A 15,410-nucleotide genomic window follows, 5' to 3' on the forward strand; every position below is an offset into this window, starting at 1 on the left:
AAGCACCGTTCATTTTCGGACACAAAACAGGCGGCCGCCACCGCCACCTCAAGCCACCCCTACAGATACCGCATGAGAGCGGACGCCTGGGTCTGCTAATTAATGCTGATTACTACTCAAACACATACACCTGAATGTAATAAGCAATGCTGCCTATTAAGTCCAAACCATTATTTCACTACCTGCAAGCTACACACAGCACTCAAACACATTGGATTTTTACTTTATACACTTCTCTACATTTAAAGGTTTGTTTAATTTAAGGTAAGAATCATTTTAAGACCTGCTTATATATGCTAAGGTAGGTATTTGTTAAACATTTATACACATTCACTACGTGTTTTCATATACTTTACACAGTAGCACACTCAATCTACACAAGTCGACATGTGTCAACGTGTTCACTCTAATACAAACATATGTTTTGTATTTATGATACAAATACATAAACCACATCTAACAGCTACAAAGGATGTTTCAGCAATGTTTTTAGCCCATGCCCACTATTTTGCACACAATCTTTGTATAGTACCCAAAATACAGAACTGTACCACTTTCTGATCTGCTATGAATTGGATTTTACTACACTCTGGATGTAAGATGCCACCAATCACATTATTGCAATCACATCTCTCTAACAAAGGATTCCTACATCTGCTTATGACACTGAAAACTCATATATTTACATATTTAAACATGTTTGTTCACAAGCAATTTTATCATGTTGGGCCGATTCACACATCTTTAACATACCTGTACCAACACATGACTGGTTTTTTAGGGAGGACACATATGCATTCCTACACAAATGTCCCTTTTGACCCTTGTTTGCCTACCTCACCCACTCCATGAGGAAATCATTGTTCTGGACCTGCTTTTACCTACTAATGTAGGAGCTACCTCACCTGCACACAAACTGCTTTCTCACCTATTAAGTTGCTCTGCACATGTGCTGACACAAACTAATTAGCTGGGAAAAGTTGGATATGAACATGTGAATGGCCATGGAGAGGGTTACACATGGGAAACTTCTACAACACTTTAAGAAATACACAAAAATACCCTGGTCAGTAAGTACACATAAATGTATTATTTGTTTGACACAAGAAATTACACATACAACAATTGTGTGGTAATTGTCAAAATAAATTTATTTGCTGTTCAGCATCACAGCTTATTTGACACTTTATTGTCATAAATAAAAATAAAATATACAATATAGACAAAAATAACAAACAGCCAGAACAAGAGGTTGCATATCTCCAAACATGTGTTACCCTGTAAATGCAATGGTGAAAGAAATGTGGACACCAGAATACGAACTGCAACAACCAGGGAGAATACTAAGCATGATACACACCACCAAAAATTAATCCTGCATTTCTAGAGGTCAAAATAAGAACTTTACTGCCCATGGCACGAAAATGGATAGATGGCCAACTCAGAAAGTGGATGTCCAGTGCAATTTAAACATTTGGGGTCCAACCACAGAGGAAGTGAACCAGGTGTCATTATTTTGGCCCTTTTTTCCCCTTTTTAGATGGGGCCTTGGGGACAGGGGCCTTTGGCTCTGATGGCTTGCGCCGTCTTGCCCTAGTGGACACAAGAGGGTCAGCAGAGGTGGAAGGTTGGGGAGCAGCTTGGGGTGGCCCAGCAGATGGGGGATTGTCCCTTAGGGACCTGGCGGTGGTGAGCAGCTCCACCAGAATGTCATTCTGGCGGCTGAGTTGTTGGGCAATGCTTTGCATGCCAGCCGCCAGAATGCCATTCGTGCGGTTGAAGGCCTCACACTGCTGCCTGTTTGTGGCCTTCCAATCTGCCAGAAATTCCCCAACCTGCTGCTGACGGACCGCAGCATCCAACCCTTGCTGCTCGATCCTCTCCAGCATCACCATCCACCTGGCATCCCATGTGTCCTGTGGCTGGGGGTGTCGTGTTGGTGGAGGCTGGACCACTTGCTCCACCTGTGGCTCTGCAGAGGAAGATGCTGCCGGTTCATCCTGTGTTTCTGCTTCTTCTAGGATAATAATTAAAAACAATGTCACCATCACATACACACAAAACACTATCTTACCAAATACAATGCATTACTGTGACTTACCATCAAAAGCAGCATTAAAGACCTCCACCGGGAGCTCACTATCCATATTGGATATCCCCCTGACCAATGACATCCAAGGCGTCCTGCTCCAGGGGGGTATATTCCAAATTATCTGGCATAGGTCCCCTCCCGGTGGACATGCTGTGGTTGTACCGGTCAGTCATCTTCCTCTTCAGTGTAGTTTTGAAGTCTGACCACCTACAAGTTCAAAAATACAAATATCACCATGAGATATGTGCACCACTGTGCTAGTGAACATCATGACTACGTTACATTTCCTAGTGTGGGTGATCTTATGTTTTTTAGGCATATGTTTCCCACACACACATTAATCTCTCCATTATGAGGCATTTCAGTGTCTCATCTCATTCATTAGGCCACTAAATGCACATACATAGATCACTATGCAGAAATGACATCATCCATGGTCAAATTATGCACCTCCACCTGGTGTGAAACTACACATTCCACCATAGCTTGACAGTGTTGTTATTATGGAGTAATTTAACTATGGGAAGGCATACTGGGATGTGTAGTTTCTCACCAGCTACATGTGCACAGTTTGGACATTTTTGTTTCAGTAGCATCATATGGAACATGTTACAACAACTCTTTTTCAACAACACACTTTCTGTTGTCCCATCACATACTTCACATGAGCAGAACTGTGCCCATAACCTCACATCACACCAATGGTGCATGTTTCATATATAAATGTGGGTTATTAGACATGGTTGTGTTCACATGTGACATTGAAGTGTAGCACTATCTACAAACACACCTTTCTATTATTCTCAAAACATACATGTAACATATGTACATATGACATTATCAGGGGGAGAAACACACTTGCCTTTTCTTCACTGATAGCCAATCTCTGACCACTGGTGACACCTGGTTCACTTCCTCTGTGATCTTCTCCCAAAGGTTTCTCTTTGCACTGGCACCCGGCTTCCTGGTTGGCAATTCGATCCATTCTCGTGCCCTGGGCACTAAAATTCTCAATTCTGCCTCTAGAAATGCAGGGTTTCTCTTTTTGGTGGTGGTATCCTGCTCAGTCCTCGCCCTAGATGTTGCAGCTCGTTTTCTGGTGGCCCCAGTTCTCTCACCATGCACCTGCTGGGTCACACCTGTTTGGAGAGATGCAATCTCTTGTTCTGGCTGGTTGCTTGGCCCTTGTGGAGCTGGTGGCGTTGCAGTAGTGCTTGTTAGTGAGGGGCCCCTAGCTCTTGGGTCCTCCTTGTCCTCTCCTGCTCCCTCTGCCTCAACCTTTCAAGCAAGGATTCTGCTCTTGCTCTCTGTAGATCGTCCTCAGCTGCGGAAACATCTGAGCTAGACATGTTTGCAGCAATTATGGCCTGCATCTGACTGGATATTTATATGGTAAACTCCCGCCATGAACAAGGGGGCGTATATTTTTCACCGCAATGTAGTAGCTAATTTACGCCGATATTTTACGCCGATAATTCCCGCTTAAATTACGCAGGTCTCAACGCACCTGAACATTCACCTGTACATGCACATACACAGGTTGTTGACCATTGTGTGCTACATGGTTAAATGTGTGCACCTGTCATTCCAATGATGAGTGTTTTTAGGTGGTCTCTGTTGGAGTTCGTGTATGCTTTCTTAAACAAATTTAAACACATACCAACGTTACAATGCTTTCCTTACATTTGTTATGAGGATTAATTTGTCATACACCAACATGTTGTATGTGCGTTGGTATCAGCGTATGTATTAGTAGATGTTGCGTGTATAATTTTTCGCACACTGTATATACAGTACGTGTCTCCCTACATTGAAAGCATAATGTATGTTATGGTATGCATATCGGAACGGTCCGCGAAAGTTTTTATTCGCATACATATTGTTAATGTAAGATGGATTAATAAAGTTAACAAAAAAAACCTACCATTTCGTCCAATCAGCAACCACCAAAACTTATATATGTACCTGCAATTAATAACTGCGCCATTGCCAATATGTCTTTAACCAGGGCTAACCCCTTTTCTAATGAGGAGCTGGTGGCCTTGGTTGAGGTCATGGACCGGCGCCTGGGGCCCAGGGGCCCATATGTAGCGAACAGGGAGAAGAGGCGGGCGTATAATGCTGCCCGCCGCTTGATCCTAGCCCGGATCGGCGTCCGCAGAAGCCTGGGCCAGGTGGAGCGGCGCTGGTCTGACCTGCGGCGGCGGCAGCCAGTGCTGCTAGGCACAATTCGCCGGCATATTAGCTGATGTAAGTATATATTTACAAAGATGTCTGCATTTGTTAGCAATGATTTCTGTAGTTTTTAGAAATATGTGCATGAGTATGTGGGTGTATAGGGGGTCTATAGGGGGTGTATATGGGGTGCATATGGGGTGTATAGGGGGTGTATATGGGGTGCATATGGGGTGTATAGGGGGTGTATATGGGGGTATATGTAGTCCCTCTGTTTTTGGGTGTAGCATATCAATTAGTTAGCATGATAAATGTATTAAATATAACTGAAATTATAATTTGTAAGGTTATGAGCATGACTAATGTGAATTTTTCTATCCCCCATTTTTATGAAACCCAACCTTCGATTTCTATGCCATCAACATGAACATTTCAGCACGCGCAAGGGTACGCATGGCAGCCCGGGAGGAGGCAGCCCGGGAGCAGGCAGCCTGGGAGGAGGCAGCCCGTGAGGAGGAAGAGGAGGAGGAGACATTGGGGCCTGCTGGTGCCCACCCCATTTCAACCTCCCCTTCCACCAGCCACTCCCCTACCCCCACCCACACCCCTACCCCCACCCACTCCCCTACCCCCTCCCCACCCCATTTCCAACCCCCCTACACCTCCCCACCACCCACCCCCAACCCTCTCCAATCCCCACTCCAACCCACTACCTCAATCCCAAGTCCAATTTCATCCCCCTTGCTCCTGACCCCCGCAACCACCGGACACCCAACCAGCGGCGAGCAGGATGGCTCAACTAGCCGTAAGTAAATAATGTGGCTAATGTTTACCTACACATTTCTACACATAAACAATCACAACAACCACATATGTGTATCCAACATCAACATTAGTTGCAACATATCACTGCAGGGCGACCATGAGGTGTGGCCTGTCCTTCTCCAGGAACAAGGGTCCCCTTGGTGGTTTTTTGGAGTGTGGCCATGCCTCACCACTTGAATAATTGACATAACAGTACATCCAATGACATATCTGACATTAGTGGTGTAGTTATGTGGGTCCAGGTGTTGTGTAACTCCACTTCCCAGCATGATGTGCAACATTAATTTATAGATTGTTTTGTTAATAGTGTGTGAGGCCATGCGGATGCATGCTTTACAAACATAGCTTTAGGCCTATAATTTGTACAGCAATGGCCAACATTTTACTAAGTAAGGAGTGGTTAAGCCACAACAATGTCATTACCCTTAAATAGCACAGGTTAATTGTGAGGTTAGAGGTGATTCCACCAAAACAAAACTACCAATTGGGATACAGCATACATTCATCCAAGAAGCAGTAGATTATTTAATGTTATGTAATATGTACAGTATGTGTGTGTCAACAGAATAGTATTTAGGACCGTGTTTACAGCATACCCATCTTCAATGTAGTTGAAAAATGTATGTGGCCTTCACACTTAACTCACAACTTCTTATTATGTACAAATACAACAAACATTTGTGTATGTTATATATTATTATTTTTTTTATCCCTTCACTACAGACACTGAACAGCACCAGGAGGAGGTGGCCCATATACTACAAGAAATGTTCCTGACCATCCTCTACTTGAATATTCTTTTCGCCCAACTGCAGGCCCTTGTTTAATTTTTTGTAATATTAAAATTTTATAATATTAATAAAAAAAGTTGATGTTCAGTTAGAAGTTGCCTGTGTTTTTAATCATAAATATGTGAGAGGGTTTGTAAGGGCAGGTACATACAGATGTGTAATGTAAGTTATATTTGTAATTAGAGGTGAGGGGTAACGATTGATGTGTGAATGTGTGTGTTTTTGGGTTAAATAACACATAGTGAAAATGCATGAATGTTTAATGTTGTTAGATTAAAACATCACACATAACATCAGGGTAGGTATACATGTTAAAAAATCAGATCAAACTAATTATGGACATCATTTAGTACATATACACAAACACCAACATAACTTGATTTAAAAGTAACAGCAATGTGGGGACACATAGATAGTGATTAAAATGCAACATTAGAACATAATAAATATACATGTAATGAGGGTTAAAATGTTGTTTTATTAGGGTCTTTATTAAGGTAGACAATTGAGTTAATAGAAAACAATAATTGAATAACATTTAGAATAATTAATTAATTGTCTTAATTATAGTTGAAAGGCAAGATTTGCAGGTTGTTATGTCAGCACTGCCATTTGGGTCTTGTGTGGTCTGCAGTGCCTCTGGTTACTCAGAGGTGCTGCTATTATTATTTGCATCCTGCAGTGCCTCTGTGTGGCCAGAGGTGCTGCTGTTTGGCCCTGCATGCGGGGTTGTGGTCTGCGGTGCCTCTGGTTACTCAGAGGTGCTGCTGTTATTATTTGCATCCTGCAGTACCTCTGTGTGGCCAGGGGTGCTGCTGTTTGGCCCTGCATGCAGGGTTGTGGTTTCTGAGGACAGTCCCAGCTGGTGTAATCAGCTGGGCTGGGCTGTTCTCAGAGTGCCATCCCCAGCTGCAGCACATGTGAATAATTGTGGGTTTGTCTCTATGGGCTGCAGCCATTGGTCTGGGCTGCCTTTAAAAGAGGCATTGGCCCTGAGCTCAGGGCCTTTTCAAGTTCTCTGTTAGTTCTCTGTTTGTTAGCTTCCTGTTAGTTTGCTGAGAGCTTTCTTATGCCATGTCCTGTATCCTGAGTCCTGTATCCTGAGTCCTGTAATCGTGTTTTTGTCCTGTATCCTGAGTCCTGTAATCGTGTTTTTGCATCTGTTCCTGTAATTGTATTCTGTACCGTGTACCTGTTCCTGATCTACGATAAAGCAGTGAGTTCCATCCATCCTGCCTCTGTCTGTCTGTGCCTCCAGCAATTATACCTATCGTGCTGTCCAAAGGGACTCCTAACATTATCAAAGGCCATACCGAATTGCTGGAGGGGGAACAGTGTAACTTTTGCCCTGTCTTGTTATGGAGCCTGTTAACCGCAATCAAGTCCTGGCAGATCAGTTCATGGCCTTGACTCGTACCCTGTTGGACCTGTATCGGAAGGTGCAGCCCCCCAAAGCGGTGTCCAATGTGCACTTCCGCAAAGCTGCATCCGATGCCTCAGCCGATGGTGTGCCCCCAGGAGAGGTGGCCGATCCCGTAGCTGATGGTGTGTTCCCAGGAGAGGTGGCCGATGTCATAGCCGATGTCCCGGTCTCCGCCAGAGGGTCCGATGTCCCGGTCTCCGCCAGAGGGTCCGATGTCCCGGTCTCCGCCAGAGGGTCCGATGTCCCGGTCTCCGCCAGAGGGTCCGATGTCCCGGTCTCCGCCAGAGGGTCCGATGTCCCGGTCTCCGCCAGAGGGTCCGATGTCCCGGTCTCCGCCAGAGGGTCCGATGTCCCGGTCTCCGCCAGAGGGTCCGATGTCCCGGTCTCCGCCAGAGGGTCCGATGTCCCGGTCTCCGCCAAGGAGCCCGATGATCCGGTCCCCGCCAAGGAGCCCGATGATCCGGTCCCCGCCAAGGAGCCCGATGATCCGGTCCCCGCCAAGGAGCCCGATGATCCGGTCCCCGCCAAGGAGCCCGATGATCCGGTCCCCGCCAAGGAGCCCGATGTTCTAGCCCCAGGAGCTGGTTCCGTCTGTCTAGCCCCAGGAGGGGGTTCCGTCTGTCTAGCCCCAGGAGGGGGTTCCGTCTGTCTAGCCCCAGGAGGGGGTTCCGTCTGTCTAGCCCCAGGAGGGGGTTCCGTCTGTCTAGCCCCAGGAGGGGGTACCGTCTGTCTAGCCCCAGGAGGGGGTACCGTCTGTCTAGCCCCAGGAGGGGGTTCCGTCTGGTTAGCCCCAGGAGGGGGTACCGTCTCTCTAGACCCAGGAGGGGGTCCTATCCAGCCCCAGGAGGGGGTTGCTATTGCCCTGGCCTCCGGGTCAGAGGACGTTATTGCCCTGGCCTCCGGGCCTGAGGACGCTATTGCCCTGGCCTCCGGGCCTGAGGACGCTATTGCCCTGGCCTCCGGGCCTGAGGACGCTATTGCCCTGGCCTCCGGGCCTGAGGACGCTATTGCCCTGGCCTCCGGGCCTGAGGACGCTGTTGCCTCCGCGGCCTCCGGGCCTGAGGCTGTTGCCTTTGCGGCCTCCGGGCCTGAGTCTGTTGCCTCCGTGGCCTCCGGGCCTGAGTCTGTTGCCTCCGTGGCCTCCGGGCCTGAGTCTGTTGCCTCCGTGGCCTCCGGGCCTGAGTCTGTTGCCTCCGTGGCCTCCGGGCCTGAGTCTGTTGCCTCCGTGGCCTCCGGGCCTGAGTCTGTTGCCTCCGTGGCCTCCGGGCCTGAGTCTGTTGCCTCCGTGGCCTCCGGGCCTGAGTCTGTTGCCTCCGTGGCCTCCGGGCCTGAGTCTGTTGCCTCCGTGGCCTCCGGGCCTGAGTCTGTTGCCTCCGTGGCCTCCGGGCCTGAGTCTGTTGCCTCCGGGCCTGAGTCTGTTGCCTCCGCGGCCTCCGGGCCTGAGTCTGTTGCCTTTGCGGCCTCCGGGCCTGAGTCTGTTGCCTCCGCGGCCTCCGGGCCTGAGTCCGTTAATGCCCATGTCATTGAGCATAAGTTGAGAGCCGCCGTGTCGGCTGTCAGTCGCAATGTTCTTTCTTTTAGTGCACTAACGCCTGCCATGCCAGAGGTCCGTGAGGGTCCACCTGATGTGCCAGAGGTCCGTCAAGGTCCAGCCCCAGAAGGGGGTCCTTGCATCATAGACCCAGGAGGGGTTCTTTCTGCCCTTGCCTACGGGCGTGAGGTCCCGTCTGTCTGGAGAGCCGTCACGGGGGCCGTCATTCTGGGAAAAAATTTTTTCGAACGGAACAAGATCTTGCCGGTGTCTGTCATCGCAGAGGTCCTGTCTACATATGACGTCCTTGTCGTTCTCAAAGAGACTGTTGCTATTCCCATTAAAAGAGGCATCAGCGTGAATTTTCCCAAAGGCGTCTGGAATCCACCTTCTCAAGGGGGGCATTATGTTATGTCAGCACTGCCATTTGGGTCTTGTGTGGTCTGCAGTGCCTCTGGTTACTCAGAGGTGCTGCTGTTATTATATGCATCCTGCAGTGCCTCTGTGTGGCCAGAGGTGCTGCTGTTTGGCCCTGCATGCGGGGTTGTGGTCTGCGGTGCCTCTGGTTACTCAGAGGTGCTGCTGTTATTATTTGCATCCTGCAGTACCTCTGTAGGGCCAGGGGTGCTGCTGTTTGACCCTGCATGCAGGGTTGTGGTTTCTGAGGACAGTCCCAGCTGGTGTAATCAGCTGGGCTGAGCTGTTCTCACCATCCCCAGCTGCAGCACATGTGAATAATTGTGGGTTTGTCTCTATGTGCTGCAGCCATTGGTCTGGGCTGCCTTTAAAAGAGGCATTGGCCCTGAGCTCAGGGCCTTTTAAAGTTCTCTGTTAGTTCTCTGTTAGTTCTCTGTTTGTTAGCTTCCTGTTAGTTTGCTGAGAGCTTTCTTATGCCATGTCCTGTATCCTGAGTCCTGTAATCGTGTTTTTGTCCTGTATCCTGAGTCCTGTAATCGTGTTTTTGCATCTGTTCCTGTAATTGTATCCTGTACCATGTACCTGTTCCTGATCTACGATAAAGCAGTGAGTTCCATCCATCCTGCCTCTGTCTGCCTGTGCCTCCAGCAATTATACCTATCGTGCTGTCCAAAGGGACTCCTAACACAGGTCCATATATGTGAAGGGTATGCCAGCGTGCACGGACGTACGCTCACTCTCACGAGCGGTGACATAAGCTGAGTTTTCCATTGAAAACAATAGCGACCCGTCCGTGCAAGCTGGCGTACGCAAGCTGACGTAGTCGGTGGGAAGACGGACGAGAGACGTCCGTAAACGGTGGCGTACGCTCTGTTGTACGCCAGTTGTCGGAGTCTAAGGGGTGATCCGTCCGTGTACTTTGGCGTACGCTCAACTGTACGCCACTCCCCTTTGTCGGTGTTTGTGCCCGTACGTATGCGGCTGTTTTGTGGGTGGACTTTAGCTCAACGGCCACGTACGGAGAGCATACGTTGATATGGAACGTACGCACGTTTGGCCGCACCAACCAGAATAAACCCCTATGTGTCTAACCCCCCTCTCATTGACACAACCTCACCTCTCATTCCCATACCCCTTTCTCTATTGAACACTCTCTTTATCGCACCTCTTGTTCTCTCATTATCTCTTTCCATTAAGCTCTTTCCCTGACCACTCCTCAGTTTAATATAAAATGACTTATGGCACTATATCACATAGTTTTAGAGACCTTCTAAAGAACAAGATTTTAAATGAAAGCAAGCTATAAATTTAATGGGTTACGGTATGCAGGGCTAGTATTCTTAAATGGAAATATTTACCTGTGCTTTGAAATTCATAAACTTCTGTTCCAGCATCTTCGGAGACACTGCACTGAATCCTGAAGACCTCCTGTACGTCCACCACCAAGCCTTACATAATATCCAGTGTAAGAAGACCTTGGCTTTCTCTTGGCCAATGGATACCCAAAAACCTCAATATTCAAATGAGTAGCTGCCCTAGTGAGAAGTGGAAACAATAAAAATTAAACAATACCGCTTGAACCGTTCGAACCAGTTTCAGCAAAACCGCTGCACTTGTAAACTGTTCGAAAGCAGCAGTTATTAATGTTTACAGAGAGTAGACTACCAAGCAGAAAACCGTGTCTCATCGTCAGGCTTGTGGTCGTCACAAACTACTGAATCTGTCCAGTCCAACGGAAGAGCAACATGTCAGGGGGAGACTGGAGCAAGTGTCAGTCTTACTCTTGCTCGCAACCCCTTGTCTTCCTCATCCCCCTATCTCTATCAGAACGCTTTCTCTTGCACCTCTCGTTCTCCCATTACCTCCTTTCTCCACAAAGCTCCTCTCACTCCCTGTGCAATCACCCTGTCACCCCACCCCCTCTCACCCCTAGTCACTTCACCCTCTCGCCCCATAGTCTCACCCCCGCCAGCTTAGCCCTGTCGCCTCACTGTTGCCTCACTGTAGCTTGTGGTCGTCACAAACTACTGAATCTGTCCAGTCCAACGGAAGAGCAACATGTCAGGGGGAGACTGGAGCAAGTGTCAGTCTTACTCTTGCTCGCAACCCCTTGTCTTCCTCATCCCCCTATCTCTATCAGAACGCTTTCTCTTGCACCTCTCGTTCTCCCATTACCTCCTTTCTCCACAAAGCTCCTCTCACTCCCTGTGCAATCACCCTGTCACCCCACCCCCTCTCACCCCTAGTCACTTCACCCTCTCGCCCCATAGTCTCACCCCCGCCAGCTTAGCCCTGTCGCCTCACTCTCGCCTCCTGTAGGCTCACCCTCTCCCTGTCTTTCCTCTTCTGCTCTGTCCCAGGACCCCCCTTTCTCTCTCCCATGCTTTGCCCCCGCCCCGTCTGTCACCCTCTCTCTCAGCTGCTGTCTATCCTTTCTCTCCGCTTGTACCCCACTGCCCTACTTTATTCCCCCTGCCCCTTCTTTCAAACCTCACTCTTACTCCATCTCACCACTCATCTCTCTCAGCCCCTGGTCTTTCTCCCCTCTGCATTCGAGTTTCCCCTCTTTCCTCCCTCTCTGGCAGTCTCTCCCTTGTACTATCACCCTCCTCTCCCTGGCATCATCTCTCTAGCTTTCTCCTTGACACCCTCTATCTCTGTCTACCCCCCTTTTCTCACCGCAACATGTTCTTTCGTTGTCTGTGCGACACCTCCACTCCCCCCTTCTCTCTCTGACATTGACACTTGCTCCAGTCTCTCCCTGACATTCTTACTCCTGCTCGTAACCCTTCTCTTCCTCATGCCCCTTTCTCTATCAGAACGCTTTCTCTTGCACCACTCGTTCTCACATTACCTCTTTTTCCACAAAGCTGCTCTCACTCCCTGTGGAATCACCCCATCACCTCACCCCCTCTCACCCCTAGTCACCTCACCCTCTCACCCCATAGTCTCACCCCTGCCAGCTTAGCCCCGGCACCTCACTGTTGCCTCAACCCCTCTCGCCCCCACCCTGTCTTTCCTCTTTTGCTCTGTTCCAGGACCCCCTTTCTCTCTCCCATGCTCTGCCCCCACCCCGTTAGTCACCCTCTCTCTCAGCACCCATCTATCCTTACTCTCCCCTTGTACCCCACTGCCCTGCTCTATTCCCCCTGCCCCTTCTTTCAACCCTCACTCTTACTCCATCTCACCACTTATCTCTCTCAGTCCCTGGTCTTTCTCCCCTATCAAATCCAGTTTCCCCTCTTTCCTCCCTTTCAGTCAGTCTCTCCCTTGCTCTATCACCCTCCTATCCCCAGCATCATCACTCTAGCGCTCTGCTTGACACCGTCGCTCTATCTGTCTAGCCCCTTTCTCTCTGCGACATGCTCTTTCGCTGTCTTTGCAACACTTCCACTCCCCCCTTCTCTCTGACACTGACATTTGCTCCAGTCTCTCCCTGACTGTCTTACTCCTGCTCGTAACCCTTCTCTTCCTTGTCCTCCTTTCTCTATCAGAACGCTTTCTCTTGTACCTCTCGTTCTCTCATTACCTCTTTTTCCAAAAAGCCCCCCTCGCTCCCTGTGGAATCACCCCGTCACCTTACCCCCTCTCACCCCTAATCACCTCACTCTCTCGCCCCATAGTCTCACCCCTGCCAGCTTAGGCCCGTCGCCTCACTGTTGCCTCAACCCCTTTCGCCTCTTGTTGGCTCACCCTCTCCCTGTCTTCCCTCTTTTGCTCTGTCCCAGGCCCCCCTTTCTCTCTCCCATGCTCTGCCCCCACCCAGTCTGTCAAACTCTCTCTCAGCTGCTGTCTAACCTTTCTATCCCCTTGTACCCCACTGCCGTGCTCTATTCCCCACGCCTTCTTTCAACCCTCACTCTTACTCCATCTCGCCACTCATCTCTCTCAGCCCCTGGTCTTTCTCCCCTCTGTACTCCAGTTTCCCCTCTTTCCTCCCTCTCACAGTCTCTCCCTTGCACTATCACCCACCTCTCCCCGGCATCATCTCTCTAGCCCCTTTCTCTCCACAACACGCTCTTTCGTTGTCTTTGCGACACCTTCACTCCCCCTTCTCTCTCTGACATTGACTCCTGCTCCAGTCTCTCCCTGACATTCTTATGTAGGGTACACACCAGGACGACCCGCTCACGATGCACATCGTGAGCGGGTCGTCAGTGTCTCGTCCGACCCGCTCACGGTGACGCGGGGGGGCACGACCCGCTCACGATGTGCACCGTGAGCGGGTCCGATCCGATGGCGACCCGCACCCGGCTGTATGGTCGTCATTGAGATCCTACCTGCAGCAGGTAGGATCTCAATAACGACCGACCGACCCGCGGGACCGCGCATCGGATCGGTATCGGTCCACACCAGGACAGAAAAGGGCCCAATCACCACACAATGTACATCCAATTGCTCGGAATTGGATCTAGATTGAGGGGATCGGGCCCTAGTCGTCCTGGTGTGTACCCAGCATTACTCCTGCTTGCAATCTTTCTCTTCCTTAACCCCCTTTCTCCTTCAGAATGCTATGTCTCGCTCCTCTCGTTCTCTCATCCCCTCTGTTTCCATGAAGCTTTCCCTGACCACCCCTCTCCTTCTTCTAGCTCCTCTCTTTTGCACTTTCCGACACCCTGTCACCCATGCCACTCACTCTTACTTCTGCCACCCTAACATACATTGTAGTGACAGTAGGGGGATGGGGAAACTTAAAAGGATAATATAAGAAATTGGGAAAACAAATTAAAATCTATATTTACCTGTGCATCGAAATCCATAAAATTCTTGCCCAGCATCTTCAGAGACTGCAGAACTGTATCCTGTGTCCCACCACCAAGCTGTTCATAAAATCCAGAGTGATTGAAGCCTCTTGCAACATTGCAAACTTTTTCCTCAGGTACCCAAAAACCTAAATATTCAATAGAGTAGCTGCCCTAGAGAGAAGGGGGAAACCATTCAAGTAAGTTTTTGTATTAGTTTACAAACCTATCAAATTTAAATGCACAACACTGTACAGGAGGTCAATATACCGCATGATGCTATTATGAAAAGCACCATACAAAAACAGATATAGTTAATGTCGGGATTGCCCATAAGGGTACAGGGTAAACCCACAGTGGACAACTCTGTCCAAGGGCCCTCTTACTCTTCGAATAGGTTTCCAGAGTGGAAACTTGATATTATTATACATAACCTCAATTTTCAAAAACACGCTAATACAATTTAGAAAACAATATATGAAACACAACTAAAGGCAGCCCAACAACTGTTCCCTGAAGGCTGAAGAACATAAACTAGAACATGCACCACAATAGTGGTATGGTGCCTGAATATTAGGATATATATATTAGAATATTAGGATTTGAACCACAATTTAAGGTACAGTATTAAAGTCCAAACTCCAGTGAAGCAAAGAGGTATTCATCCAATACGTGTTGTATTTGAATGATCCTTCAATAGGCTGGCACAGAATATACAGCAGATTGTTCCTCAATCATGAGTACATATAACAGAAAAATCTCAAAGCGCTTAATCTATGACAGACTTCATCAGAGGTAATATTATGCATCTTCAAAATTAGATGACTCTCTAAGGAGATTAGGTACTTCTGTAGTTTCACGGCGCCGCCGCGCGCACACTCTGGCTCAGAAACTTGGCAGACTGCCAGAGGCTCTGATTAACCGTACGCGTGCCGCTCTAGCTCAGACAGAGTGTGCTCGCGCCGCTGTAGCTGTACTGACAGCTACGTAAACAGCATGGCGGCCGGGCAGCAGCGCGCTGCCCAGGCGCTGGCAGGTCACTGTGGTACTTGTAGTTCCACAGTGAAATAGGCAGCGCCTGGGCACCGCTGACAGCTACGTAAACAGCGTGGCGGCCGGGCAGCGTAAACAGCGTGGCGGCCGGGCAGCAGCAGCAGCGCGCTGCCCAGGCGCTGGCAGGTCACTGTGGTACTTGTAGTTCCACAGTGAAATAGGCAGCGCCTGGGCACCGCTGACAACAAAAGGTATCTTCTTCAGCAGGGCTCGACAAATACCGGGCACCAGGTCGCCATGGTGACCAGATTCTGCTTCCTGGCGACCAGATTTTTTTTACAGGGATGGAGGAAGCAGAATCTGGTCATGGGCAGGTCAGCGGCAGTGCGGGCAGATGTTTCCAGATTCCCCTGCTGCTGGA

At 49.0% G+C, this 15,410-nt stretch overlaps 1 long non-coding RNA gene across 1 annotated transcript in view; it reads right to left on the reverse strand.

Annotated features, from left to right (window-relative positions):
• LOC146006958 (uncharacterized) overlaps positions 1-14,161 on the reverse strand; it is a 50,039-nt gene extending 35,878 nt beyond the window's left edge. The window contains exons 1-2 of the long non-coding RNA XR_014444146.1: positions 13,997-14,161; positions 10,613-10,789 (exon numbers count right to left, since the gene is read on the reverse strand). This is a non-coding gene — a long non-coding RNA (uncharacterized LOC146006958). The remainder of the gene's footprint in view (positions 1-10,612; positions 10,790-13,996) is intronic.
• Positions 14,162-15,410: the final 1,249 nt, after the last annotated feature.

This window comes from Crinia signifera, chromosome 6, assembly GCF_055691185.1.
Source record: "Crinia signifera chromosome 6, ASM5569118v1, whole genome shotgun sequence".
Taxonomy (NCBI): domain Eukaryota; kingdom Metazoa; phylum Chordata; class Amphibia; order Anura; family Myobatrachidae; genus Crinia; species Crinia signifera.